Here is a 12,578-nt window from a genome sequence, read left to right as displayed (position 1 = left end):
AAACATGGCGTCCGGACGGATGAACGTCTAAGTCTCTACCTCTCTCGGAGGTAGAGACTTCAGGTACCCTGACAGGTAAGAAGTCAAACCTTTTTTACTAGTTACATTCGTGGCATCAGGGCAATCCTGCCACCACAAACACTACAGTGCTTGAGACCGACTGGACACAAGAAGAGCTGTACAGCTGCACATGGAGCTAGGCAACCACCAGCCAACAAACAGTGGGCCGTGCAAACAGTCCTGGGGAGCAGGCACTGTATATGTCATGGCATCTCAGGAGGCTCAAGCTGGGATGCCATGGCAAAAGACATGGGAAGCGGAGGGACTGGGAGACAGGACACTGACACGGAGACAGGAGACCCAGTGGGACCTAGCAGCTAGCAGACTCACTCCCCATTGCCATTTTCCTGGAAAAAAAATTATATAATTGACCCAGCACTCTATGACTGCAGCCATACTGCCACTGTGTCATTGCCAAGTGAGCCCTCAGTCCTCACCAAGTGGACCCCAAGACCTGGCCTGCCTAAGAACAGTTAGTGCCAAACAGGAGGTGAGTGAGCAAAAGGAGTTTGATCATGTAATTATTTAATGTAGTATGTGTTATGTAAAGTGATGTGCCATCTGGCCCCCTTTATGCCACCTTTGGACTTTATTAATCTCATTTTTTTTGGTAGGATGGTGGATCTTGGGTGAGTTCCCACACTTTTTTTCCCCAGGACTTGACCCCTGACTGTAGTCCCTAAAATTGAAAGGTATAATAAAAGTAAAATGAGACTACCCTTGTTGTCTGCATAAATGATTTTGGTGCTCTGAGTCACAATTCCAACTTGGCACATGCCAGTGCAAAACATCCATGTATGTAGTATGAAAATACTTCAGAAAATCAAACAAGTTATAGTTCGGATTAGGTAAATGCTCAAAACTACATCTCCATTAAGGAAGTCATGTCTGTACTTTTTTAAAAAACAAAATATTGTGTTATTTGGTTTTAATGCCTAATACAATGAATCAGTGTTTAGAGTGTATTTATATTTGTGTTCATATTATCCCATTCTTTTTTTTTCTGTTAGCTTTTATAAAGGAAATCAAGTAAAGAGGAAATACTATGGTGGGCACCCTCAGAGTCTGTTTAAAAGTGAACCTCTCAATCTCTTAATAGTGACTGGCTGCAGTCTGAATTGGGAGAAGCTGTGGAGACTGTGAACCCCTCAAGTTGCCACACTGAAAACATGCCTCAACTCTGTGGGAAAAAAACATGTCCCTGCTCCAAACTAAAAATGAAATTGCTCTGGAGAGGTTTTCTCCAACTGAAAGAATTAAACTACACTAGAGGTTGAGCAGCATGTCTTACTCTGGAATGTTCTTTTGAATACTACACTCTTTTCTCATTAAACAGATGTGCAGAGCTGAGCTAAAGATAAACCACCACTTAATATACAACATAAAGCTGTTTCTTCCTGTCTATGTTTTTTCCCTTTTTACATTTACACGGACAAACAAATTTTTAACAATATAAACAGAAAATAACTTAGTAGGCCATTTACTTATTTTACAGCAGCTGTAAGCAAATTTCTATAATACAAAGATAAAGCACTGCGCTTACAGCAGCAGTAACTTAGTATCCAACAGCTCTAAATACATAGTAAAAACTAAGAGAACGTTACCTGCGCTCTGGCTTAAATCCCTATGTACATTTAAACAAAATGGAGGCTCTTTAGTTTTATTCCAATGGCCATTTGAATATATGCTCACCTGCCACGTCAAGGCAAGCCCCAAAAGGTGAGTCCTACACTAGCAATTAGAGTTGTAGGGTTAGAACCCTTTATAGGGCTTCTACACATACACTAAACTTTGATGTTATCAGACACAGTGTAAGCATCTCTAATGAGACATGAAGGGGTGTTTTATAATAAATTAATGGTGAGAAAAAAATATACAGGAAAAAATCCCTTACCACCTTATTTATTATATTGGATTTCCCTTCTTAATCAAAGGCTTATAGTGCAAGATCTCATTGTCCAGATTTCATGATTTCAGCTTTTTAATAAAAATTTACATAACCAAATTAAATAATTTAATTATGAGAAATGTAATTAAGCGTTAATGCTAGCTGGAACTGGTTATACAGTGCCTTGATTTATAGGATACAAGTATAATTATTCACGTTTACATCTATTAGTCACTGTACATTCTGTGGTCCTAGCTACAAAATGCTTCCACTGATTGATTTACTAATTCTTATTTTCAAGAATGATTTTATACATCAAGGTTTTTTTTTTTCCTGAGAGTCACCTGAAAATAAACTATTGGATATTTAGTGCACAATATGTTTAAACATAACATTTTAGGATACGTACATAAGGCATTTGTGATTGACTGTCCTAATTGTCTGGCCGAGTTTTTTTCTTTGAGTTCTTTTCTTTGACATCAATGTATGGGAAACTGCATTACATCACAATATTAATTGGACCCTGGGCAAATAATTTTCTTGGGCCCCCTGTACTCTGCCCCCTCTCCCCCCACCAGCCATGACACAGTGGGGGAACTAAAGTAGAGAGGTACAAGACATACTTACACAAACATATACACTGACAGACATACTGATACATACACACAAACATACTGACATACATATATTCACTGACAGATATATTGACACACACATACTGACACACACAGACAGACATACGGACACACACATATACTGACAGACATACTGACACACACATACTGACAGACAGGCTGACACACACAGTAACAGACTATGATACACACAGATACATCCACTGACTGCGTTAGTGATGGACATACACACAAACTGACAGACATACTGACACACACTGACAAATACTAACACACACACACACACACACACTGACAAATACTAACACACACACACACACACTCACACACACACACACACACACTGACAAATACTAACACACACACACACTGACAGACATACTGACATACATTCACATACAATCACACATGCACAAAATACACTTTTAACCTACCTTCTGTTTTCAACCTTGAAGGGTGCCTTCCATGGTGTCCAGAGTGGTGGGCCCCCCTGAGTAACTGGGCCCGGGGCAGCTGCCCCATTTGCACCGCATTAAAGACGGCCCTGATCACAGATATCTGCTTTTTGGGTATAGGAATCAAAGTGTAATTTATACTAAAACCAGTACTTTATTAATTCTTCGTAACACTTTGTGGCATAGTCCCACCCTCGTAAAAACAAACAAACTGTAAAAATATAAATCAGGAAAACTCATGTGAGAATCCCTGGTTTGGTATTTCATAAAACGTAATTGATCGAATGAAATGTCTTCAATAGTAAACAATGTGTGAGAAGATTGCTGCAATATAGCAAAAGATAACCATTTAACCGTCTATTCAATGATATAACCGGCTTTATTTATCCATTGCCAAAAAATAAAATTAAAAGTGACAGTTGTATCTACATGCTAATTAGATATAGTGATCCTAAAAACCAGGCCAACAGGTGATATATTATGTCTCTATATATTCCCTATTAGTTGAATTGGGGAACAAAAAAACAAAAAAACAAAACAACTGTATTTATAATAGGGAGAGATCACCTAAATTGTCAGTTGGCTGTAATGGTAGTACAGGGGGTTATTGAAGTAGAAAAGTTGGATAATAATAAAATAAGTATACAAAGCGAGATGATATTGGAAGATCTGGAGAGTTAGGAGGGAGAAGGTAAGTAACTTTAGACACAGCTTAGGTAAGTAAGACAATAATCAAAGGTAGCAATTATCTGGAGGCTTAAAAGTGCCTATTTCTATACATATTTGCTGCTCTTTATCCTGCAAAATGTCGAATTATCTATAGTCTGGATTATTAAATACAATCGCCCAAATCCCTCAATTACTGCACCTTCAAGGGTACAAAAAAACAGAAATAAGTGTAATCTCCTGCACCTACACAGTTCTATTAGTACCTGATACTGATATCCTATAGCAACTTAATGGATGCTAATGGTATGAGTCACTGTATAAACAGATGAGATGGAGTGTCCTGTCTCCTAGTATACATAGGTAAACCCTAACTTAACCCCCTGGATCATCCTCACAATAAAAACAAAAGTGGTGATCAACCTTAGTGCATAGTGAGTAGTTACATAGCTGAAAGGAGACTTGCGTCCATCAGGTTCAGCCTTTCTCACATTTGTATTTTGCTGTTGATCCAAAAGAAGGCAAAAAAAACAGTTTGAAGCACTTCCAATTTGCAACAAACTGGGAGAAAAATTCCTTCTTGAACCCAGAATGGCTGTCAGAATTACCCTTGGATCAAGCAGCTATTACCCTACATTGAAAAATAATATTCTTGAATATTCTGTTTTTGCAAGTATGCATCTAGTTGCTGTTTTAACAAATCCTTATTATTCTTACAGTAAAGAAACTTTCCTTTGCCTTAGATGAAATCTTCTTTCTTCCATTCTAAACGCATGACCTTGTGTCCTATGTAAAGTCCGGTTTGTGAATAGATTTCCACACAATGGTTTGTATTGGTCCCGAATATATTTGTATAATGTTATCATATCCCCTCTCAGGCGACGTTTTTCTAAACTTAAGAGGTTTAAATTTGTTAACCTTTCTTCATAGCTGATATATTCCATTCCTTTTATTAATTTTGTAGCCGACCTCTGCACTTTTCCTAGTGCCATAATATCCTTCATTAGAACAGGTGCCCAAATTTGCGCAACATATTCAATATGTGGTCTTACCAGTGATTTATAAAGAGGCAAAATTATATTCTCATCCCGAGAATGAATGCCCTTTTTCATGCATGACAATACCTTACTGGCCTTAGCCACTGCTGATTGACATTGCACATTGTTGCATAGTTTGTTGTCTATAACAATCCCAAAGTCCTTTTCGTGTGTTGTTATCCCTAATTCCCTTCAATTAAGGGTATACATTGCCTGTGCATTCTTTTTGCCGAAGTGCATAACTTTGCATTTTTCAACATTACATTTCATCTACCATTTGAGTGCCCAGTCCCCCAGTCTATCTAAATCCCTCTGCAGAAAAGTAATATCTTGCTCACATTGTATTACTTTACAGAGTTTTGTGTCATCTGAAAAAACTGAAACATGACTTTCAATGCTTTTTTCAAGATCATTTATAAAAATGTTAAATAGAAAGGGTCCCAGAACAGAACCCTGAGGGACACCACTTGCCACCTCTGTCCAGAGTAAAAAATTACAATTAATGACAACTCTTTGTACTCTGTTTTTAAGCCAATGTTCTACCCATTTTCATCTAGACCGATTTCCTTGAGTTTGAACACCAATCTATTGTGTGGAAATGTATCAAATGCCTTGGCAAAATCCAAATAGATCACATCCACTGCAACACCCTTTTCTATACTTCTACTTACTTCTTCATAGAACGCAATCAAGTTCATTTGACATGACCTGTGCTTTATAAAACCATGCTGATTTTTGATGATAACCATGTTCTTCTCAAGGATTTCTTGAATATTATCCCTTAATAATCTTTCAAATATTTTTCCAGCCACATAAGTTAAACTCACACGTCTATAATTTCCAGGCAAGGATTTTGAACCCTTTTTGAATATAGGAACCATATCTGTCTTCCTCCAATCCTCCGGAACACTTCCTGAAAGAAAAGAATCTTGAAAGATTAAAAACAGAGGTTCACTTATTTCTACACTTAGTTCCTTAAGTACTAGTGGATGAATACCGTCAGGTAAAGTGCTAAATGAAAAAGTGCATTTTGGTTCTCTAATGGCACCTTCGTCAGGGGGACATTCTAGAGTGGCCTTTTATTGTGGCTAGCCTAAGGCATACCTTTGCAATAATCATGCTGTCTAATTAGCATCTTGATATGTCACATCTGTGAGGTGGATAGATAATCTCGGCAAAAAAGAAGTGCTCACTAACACAGATTTAGACAGATTTGTGAACAATATGTTAGATAAATATGCCTTTTGTGTACATAGAAAAAGTCTTAGATCTTTGAGTTCAGCTCATGAAAAATGGGGGCAAAAACAAAAGTGTTGCGTTTATAATTTTGTTTAGTGTGTATATATATATATATAAATAATGATCCTTGGCACTCACCCCTTTAGTGGATAAAAATCAATTTGTCTCACTGCTTCCATAGGCATAATATATATTCAAAGATTAGGAAATAGGAGCACTCAGTTCAGGAGGTCTTGTAATCTTCCAATAGTGATTTTATTGCAATTTACATGCGTTAGTCCCAATCAATGTTTCGACCCATACAAGGGTCTTTTTCAAGATCAACATACCAGTGTATAAAATGTAAATATATATAAAAGATAAGTGAATTACTTACCAATAGAAATAATTTAACTGTGGCATAGAGAACTGCACTCAAAGATTTGCAACAAGATACAGAAATTGTAATCCGCCAAGCGGATAAAGGAGGCGCCATAGTAATTATGGCTTATGATTACTATAGAAGAGAAATCATGAAACAACTTTCAGACAACAATATTTACCAGAAACTTACTTTGACCCGGTCAATAAGTTAAAAGTTAAAATCGGCTCTCTCATTTCACTGGGCACACAGATGGGTTATTTGGATACCCAAACATCGAAATTCCTTTTGGTTGACAAACCGAAACATCCTGTATTGTATTGTATTGTAATCCATAAGGATGCCAAGAATCCACCGGGCAGACCTATAGTATCTGCCCGTGATAGTTTAATTGAACCTATTGCCAAATACATTGATTTTTTCATAAAGGAATCTGTTATGGACCTCTCAACCTGCATCCGAGATACTAAGGATGTAATAAATAAAATCAATGAAATACGTTTACAAGATGAGAATATACTTTTGGCCACATTAGATGTACAAAGTTTGTACACCATCATACCGCACAGAGATGGTGTTCAAGCACTCAGGGATATCCTGAGCTCATCTGAAAAGTATCATGGTCCCCCTATTGAGTATTTGTTAGAACTACTTAATTTTGCTCTTTTGTGTAATTACTTCAAGTTTGAAGAATCATTTTATTTGCAATTGACCGGAACGGCGATGGGGGCAGCCATGGCACCTTCTTATGCTAATACATACATGTTTAAGTTTGAAGAACTTTATATCCTTGGTCCTTTGGCAGAGAAAATTATTTCCTATTTCCGATTTGTGGACGATGTGTTTTTGATTTGGCAAGGCTCAGCTGTGGAACTGGAAGAACAGATTATGAAAATCAATTCATTAGAACTTCCAGTAAAGTTAACTTTGACATATAGTCCAATTGAGATACAATTTTTGGATATTACCATTTATAGAGATGGTGAGAAATTGGGTCACACACTGTACCGCAAGAAAACTGATATAAATACTCTGTTAATGGCCACCAGTTGTCATCCTACAAAATTAAAAAACTCGCTACCGATTTCACAGTACATGCGAGTACTACGGTATAACAGCAACCCCATAAATCGTGAGAAGCAATTACAAGAAATGACAGACAGATTTATTGCCAGGGGCTACAAGGACTATATATTGGAAGTTGCTTTAGCCAAAGCCACGGAGAAGTGGGTTAAAGAGAATAATGAACAGGTTGTTGCAGGTACAAAAGAAAACCTTTTATATCTTCCATGGCCTACCACACAGGAGCCACTCAAATTGGTAAATCTATCAAGAAGTACTGGGGTATACTTCAGGCGGACAGGAATTTATCACCTATATTTCAAAGAAAACCTGGTATAGTTACAAGAGGAGCAGAAATCTTAGAGACATACTGATTCGCAGTGATCCCACACAGTGCTACAGAAAACCTACAATACATCGGAAAAAAGGATGCTACAAATGTAGGGGTTGTGTCACATGCAGCCACATGAATCCTGGCAGCTCTTTTGCACACCCCCATAGTGGTAAGAGGATTTCCATCACACACTACATTACGTGTATGACGGACCATGTAGTATATCTGATTACGTGCCCGTGTGGACTATCATACAGGGAGTGCAGAATTATTAGGCAAGTTGTATTTTTGAGGATTAATTTTATTATTGAACAACAACCATGTTCTCAATGAACCCAAAAAACTCATTAATATCAAAGCTGAATATTTTTGGAAGTAGTTTTTAGTTTGTTTTTAGTTATAGCTATTTTAGGGGGATATCTGTGTGTGCAGGTGATTATTACTGTGCATAATTATTAGGCAACTTAACAAAAAACAAATATATAAACATTTAAATTATTTATTTTTGCCAGTGAAACCAATATAACATCTCAACATTCACAAATATACATTTCTGACATTCAAAAAACATAACAAAAACAAATCAGTGACCAATATAGCCACCTTTCTTTGCAAGGACACTCAAAAGCCTGCCATCCATGGATTCTGTCAGTGTTTTGATCTGTTCACCATCAACATTGCGTGCAGCAGCAACCACAGCCTCCCAGACACTGTTCAGAGAGGTGTGCTGTTTTCCCTCCTTGTAAATCTCACATTTGATGATGGACCACAGGTTCTCAATGGGGTTCAGATCAGGTGAACAAGGAGGCCATGTCATTAGATTTTCTTCTTTTATACCCTTTCTTGCCAGCCACGCTGTGGAGTACTTGGACGCGTGTGATGGAGCATTGTCCTGCATAAAAATCATGTTTTTCTTGAAGGATGCAGACTTCTTCCTGTACCACTGCTTGAAGAAGGTGTCTTCCAGAAACTGGGAGTTGAGCTTGACTCCATCCTCAACCCGAAAAGGCCCCACAAGATCATCTTTGATGATTCCAGCCCAAACCAGTACTCCACCTCCACCTTGCTGGCGTCTGAGTCGGACTGGAGCTCTCTGCCCTTTACCAATCCATCCATCTGGCCCATCAAGACTCACTCTCATTTCATCAGTCCATTAAACCTTAGAAAAATCAGTTTTGAGATATTTCTTGGCCCAGTCTTGACGTTTCAGCTTGTGTGTCTTGTTCAGTGGTGGTCGTCTTTCAGCCTTTCTTACCTTGGTCATGTCTCTGAGTATTGCACACTTTGTGCTTTCGGGCACTCCAGTGATGTTGCAGCTCTGAAATATGGCCAAACTGGTGGCAAGTGGCATCTTGGCAGCTGCACGCTTGACTTTTCTCAGTTCATGGGCAGTTATTTTGCGCCTTGGTTTCTCCACACGCTTCTTGCGACCCTGTTGACTATTTTGAATGAAACGCTTGATTGTTCGATGATCACACTTCAGAAGCTTTGCAATTTTAAGAGTGCTGCATCCCTCTGCAAGATATCTCACTATTTTTGACTTTTCTGAGCCTGTCAAGTCCTTCTTTTGACCCATTTTGCCAAAGGAAAGGAAGTTGCCTAATAATTATGCACACCTGATATAGGGTGTTGATGTCATTAGACCACACCCCTTCTCATTACAGAGATGCACATCACCTAATATGCTTTTTGGTAGTAGGCTTTCGAGCCTATACAGCTTGGAGTAAGACAACATGCATAAAGAGGATGATGTGGTCAAAATACTCATTTGCCTAATAATTCTGCACACAGTGTACGTAGGAAAGACTGATTTAACCCTAAGAAACCGTATTAGAGGTCACAGATCCGGCATCACAACAGCATTGAGAGACCAGAAAATGGACAAGCCCGTTGCTAAACATTTTTAGCAGCCTCTCATAGACTGCCTACCCTTCGATTCATTGCTATTGATTATGTCCCCCCTCTATCCCGTGGGGGAGACAGATCAAAATTATTGCGTCAAAGAGAAGCCTATTGGATCCATCCTCTTAATACGGTGGCACCCAAAGGCCTTAATGAACAGATTGTTTATTCCATGTTTTTATGATTTGGTTCTTACAATTTGGCTTGTAATTCTTTTTGGTGTTTGCTTTGTCACATGAGTCATTGGTTAGAGCGATATATATCTTAGCCCAGAGTGGTGGTTCCTGACATAAGTTAAATATTTTTTGCAATAGGTTAGGCACATGAAGTTTGTTTATTCAATTGAATAATTCTGTTACATATATCCAGTTTCCCGCATCTAGCATTTATAATGAATATATTTTTCATAGTAAACATGTGTTTATATACTTAGTTAACTCTCTCAGTTCAGGAGTACAGGAGCTTATTATTGTTTTTTTTGTGCATATTTCACATTGTTTTCACACTGTTTCACTTTTTTCCACTTCACCATGTATTGTCTGCACAGTAGCTCCACAGCTTACTCCTTGTACTGGAGATAAATATTTATTCCAATTTACCATTTACAAGTGATTATATACTTGTTGGCAAATAAGATTCTGTAAGTTCCTCCATATAGGTTCTAATCTCTTATATTTTTTTCACATTTCTGTCACTCTTGGCATTTTTGAATAGATATTACACTGGGTTATCACTTTCCACATGTATACACGTTGCCTAGCAACCTGACGCCGTGTGAGTGTCATCCTGTTTGGTCACATGTCCCGCCTGTGCACTTCTGGGTTCAGATGGGTGTGGGATCGCTCTTCACTCACTATTGGTAAGTAATTAACTTATATTTTATATTTATTTACACTTTATACACTGGTATGTTGATCTTGAAAAAGACCCTTGTATGGGTCGAAACGTTGATCGGGACTAACGCATGTAAATTGCAATAAAATCACTATTGGAAGATTACAAGACCTCTGAGTGCTCCTATTTCCTAATCTCTGAATATATATATATATATATATATATAGAAAATCCAACAAGGTAGCAGCACTCACGGAATACTTTTAAAATCCAATCTTTATTTTGAACTAATTAAAATGAGGTCGACGTTTCAGTCCTACATACAGGACTTTCCTCAGGACCAAACACATTAATACATGCATACAATTCAATTTATATACAAAATACATAGCATAAACGAGCTTACCCTCAGGTGAAGTGCATTTCCTGATCGGCGTCCCATGCCGCCCTGTGCGCATGTGCAAACCAGACTCCGCCCATGTGACGTGATGACGTCATCACGTCCGTTTCCATGACGACCGGAAGCTTACCGCGGTCACCATGGGAACGAAAATACAACTGCCGAAGTCACTGAAAATCACCCTGGCCGTGAGGGGAACTACTGAAAATGGATTTGTTGATAAAGTGCATTAAGTGATTAATTAATAGAATTCTGCATTTAGTAAGGCAACTTGCTGTTGCTGATAATAGTGTTGTCTGCATAAAGTGCTGATAGCTGATTTACATTAAAGTGCAAGTGCATATATAATTAACACTGTGAAAATAGTGGATGTAACATACTGTGCAAGCAGTGCTATGTGCAAAAAGTGCTCAAAGACATTATATATGTATAAAGTGCTAATAAGATATTTTCTAAAGGGTTCATCAACATCACATGCCATATATCTCATAATTACTTAAAAATACTTTGATTAAAATCTTGTCTTAAAAACGTAGTTTAGTGAGTTTTAACAGTAATGTCCTGGTGCATGTATATCTCTCTCCACCATAACATACACTCAGTACAAATCCAGAGAATCATGGACTATACTGAGTAATAATGAACATCTTTTGATGTTGCATAGGGGAATTTAACACGCTACTCTGTAATGTATTCATTAGAATTATACTTTTTCTAATTTTTCTAATCTATATGGCATAATTCCTCCTATGGTGTATGTTATGTAATATATTGTGCACTCTACTGTAGAACTCCTTCTAATAGTTTTACAAAAAAATTTTTTGGTATTAGGGTAAAACTACTGTATAATCATTATAAAAACATTACAAGCTGGAGACAAGGTTCATAGGAATGAGAGGTACGATATGGTTTCATTAAGTCCCTTTGGAGACACCGTATCCAACTCCGAGATCCAAAATGTTTCCCGATTCAATAACGCCTTCCCACGATCACCAGCCCTGCGTGATACGGGTACGTGGTCTATGCCCAAAAATTTCAATGAAGCCAGTGGGTGATTAAACTGTAGAAAGTGTTTAGCCACTGGCTTATCTGACTGGCCGTCCCTGTAGGCCAACCTGATGCTGGAACGATGGCCTCTTATCCTTTCACACAGGGCGGTCTCAGTCTTACCCACATATGCCAGTCCACAGGGGCATGTGAGTTTATATATCACATGCGTCGTTCTACAGGTGATGGTATGCTGTATGGTGTATTTCTTCGTTGTGTGTGGGTGGTTGAATATCTTAGAGGGCGTCATATGTCCGCATGTTACACACCCTAAGCAGCGTACTGACCCCCGTTTCTGGGTATCTATTTCTTTGGAGTAACTTTTGTATGGGTCTGTATGCACCAAAATATCCTTTAAATTCTTATTCCTCTTGTGGCAAATGAGGGGCCTTTCACGGAACACTTTGGGAAGCGTATCATCAGTCGCCACAATTCTCCAATTTTTTCGAACGACAGCTGAGATCTGAGGGCTTAGTGTATGATAAGTCATCGGAAGGACTAACTGCTGAGGTGGATTTGTCTCCTTATGGGCTCGTGGTGCTCTAGCACCTTCTAAAGCCTTACTCAAACTGTGTCCATAATATCCACGCTGCAGGAATTTGTCAGTCATCTCCCTTATTTGTGTTTCCTTTCTTATCTCATCAGAGTTATTCCTCAT

This window comes from Pelobates fuscus, chromosome 1 (genome assembly GCF_036172605.1).
Source record: "Pelobates fuscus isolate aPelFus1 chromosome 1, aPelFus1.pri, whole genome shotgun sequence".
Classification (NCBI taxonomy): domain Eukaryota; kingdom Metazoa; phylum Chordata; class Amphibia; order Anura; family Pelobatidae; genus Pelobates; species Pelobates fuscus.
The sequence above is the reverse complement of the archived record's forward strand: the minus strand, read 5'-3'. Positions refer to the sequence as shown.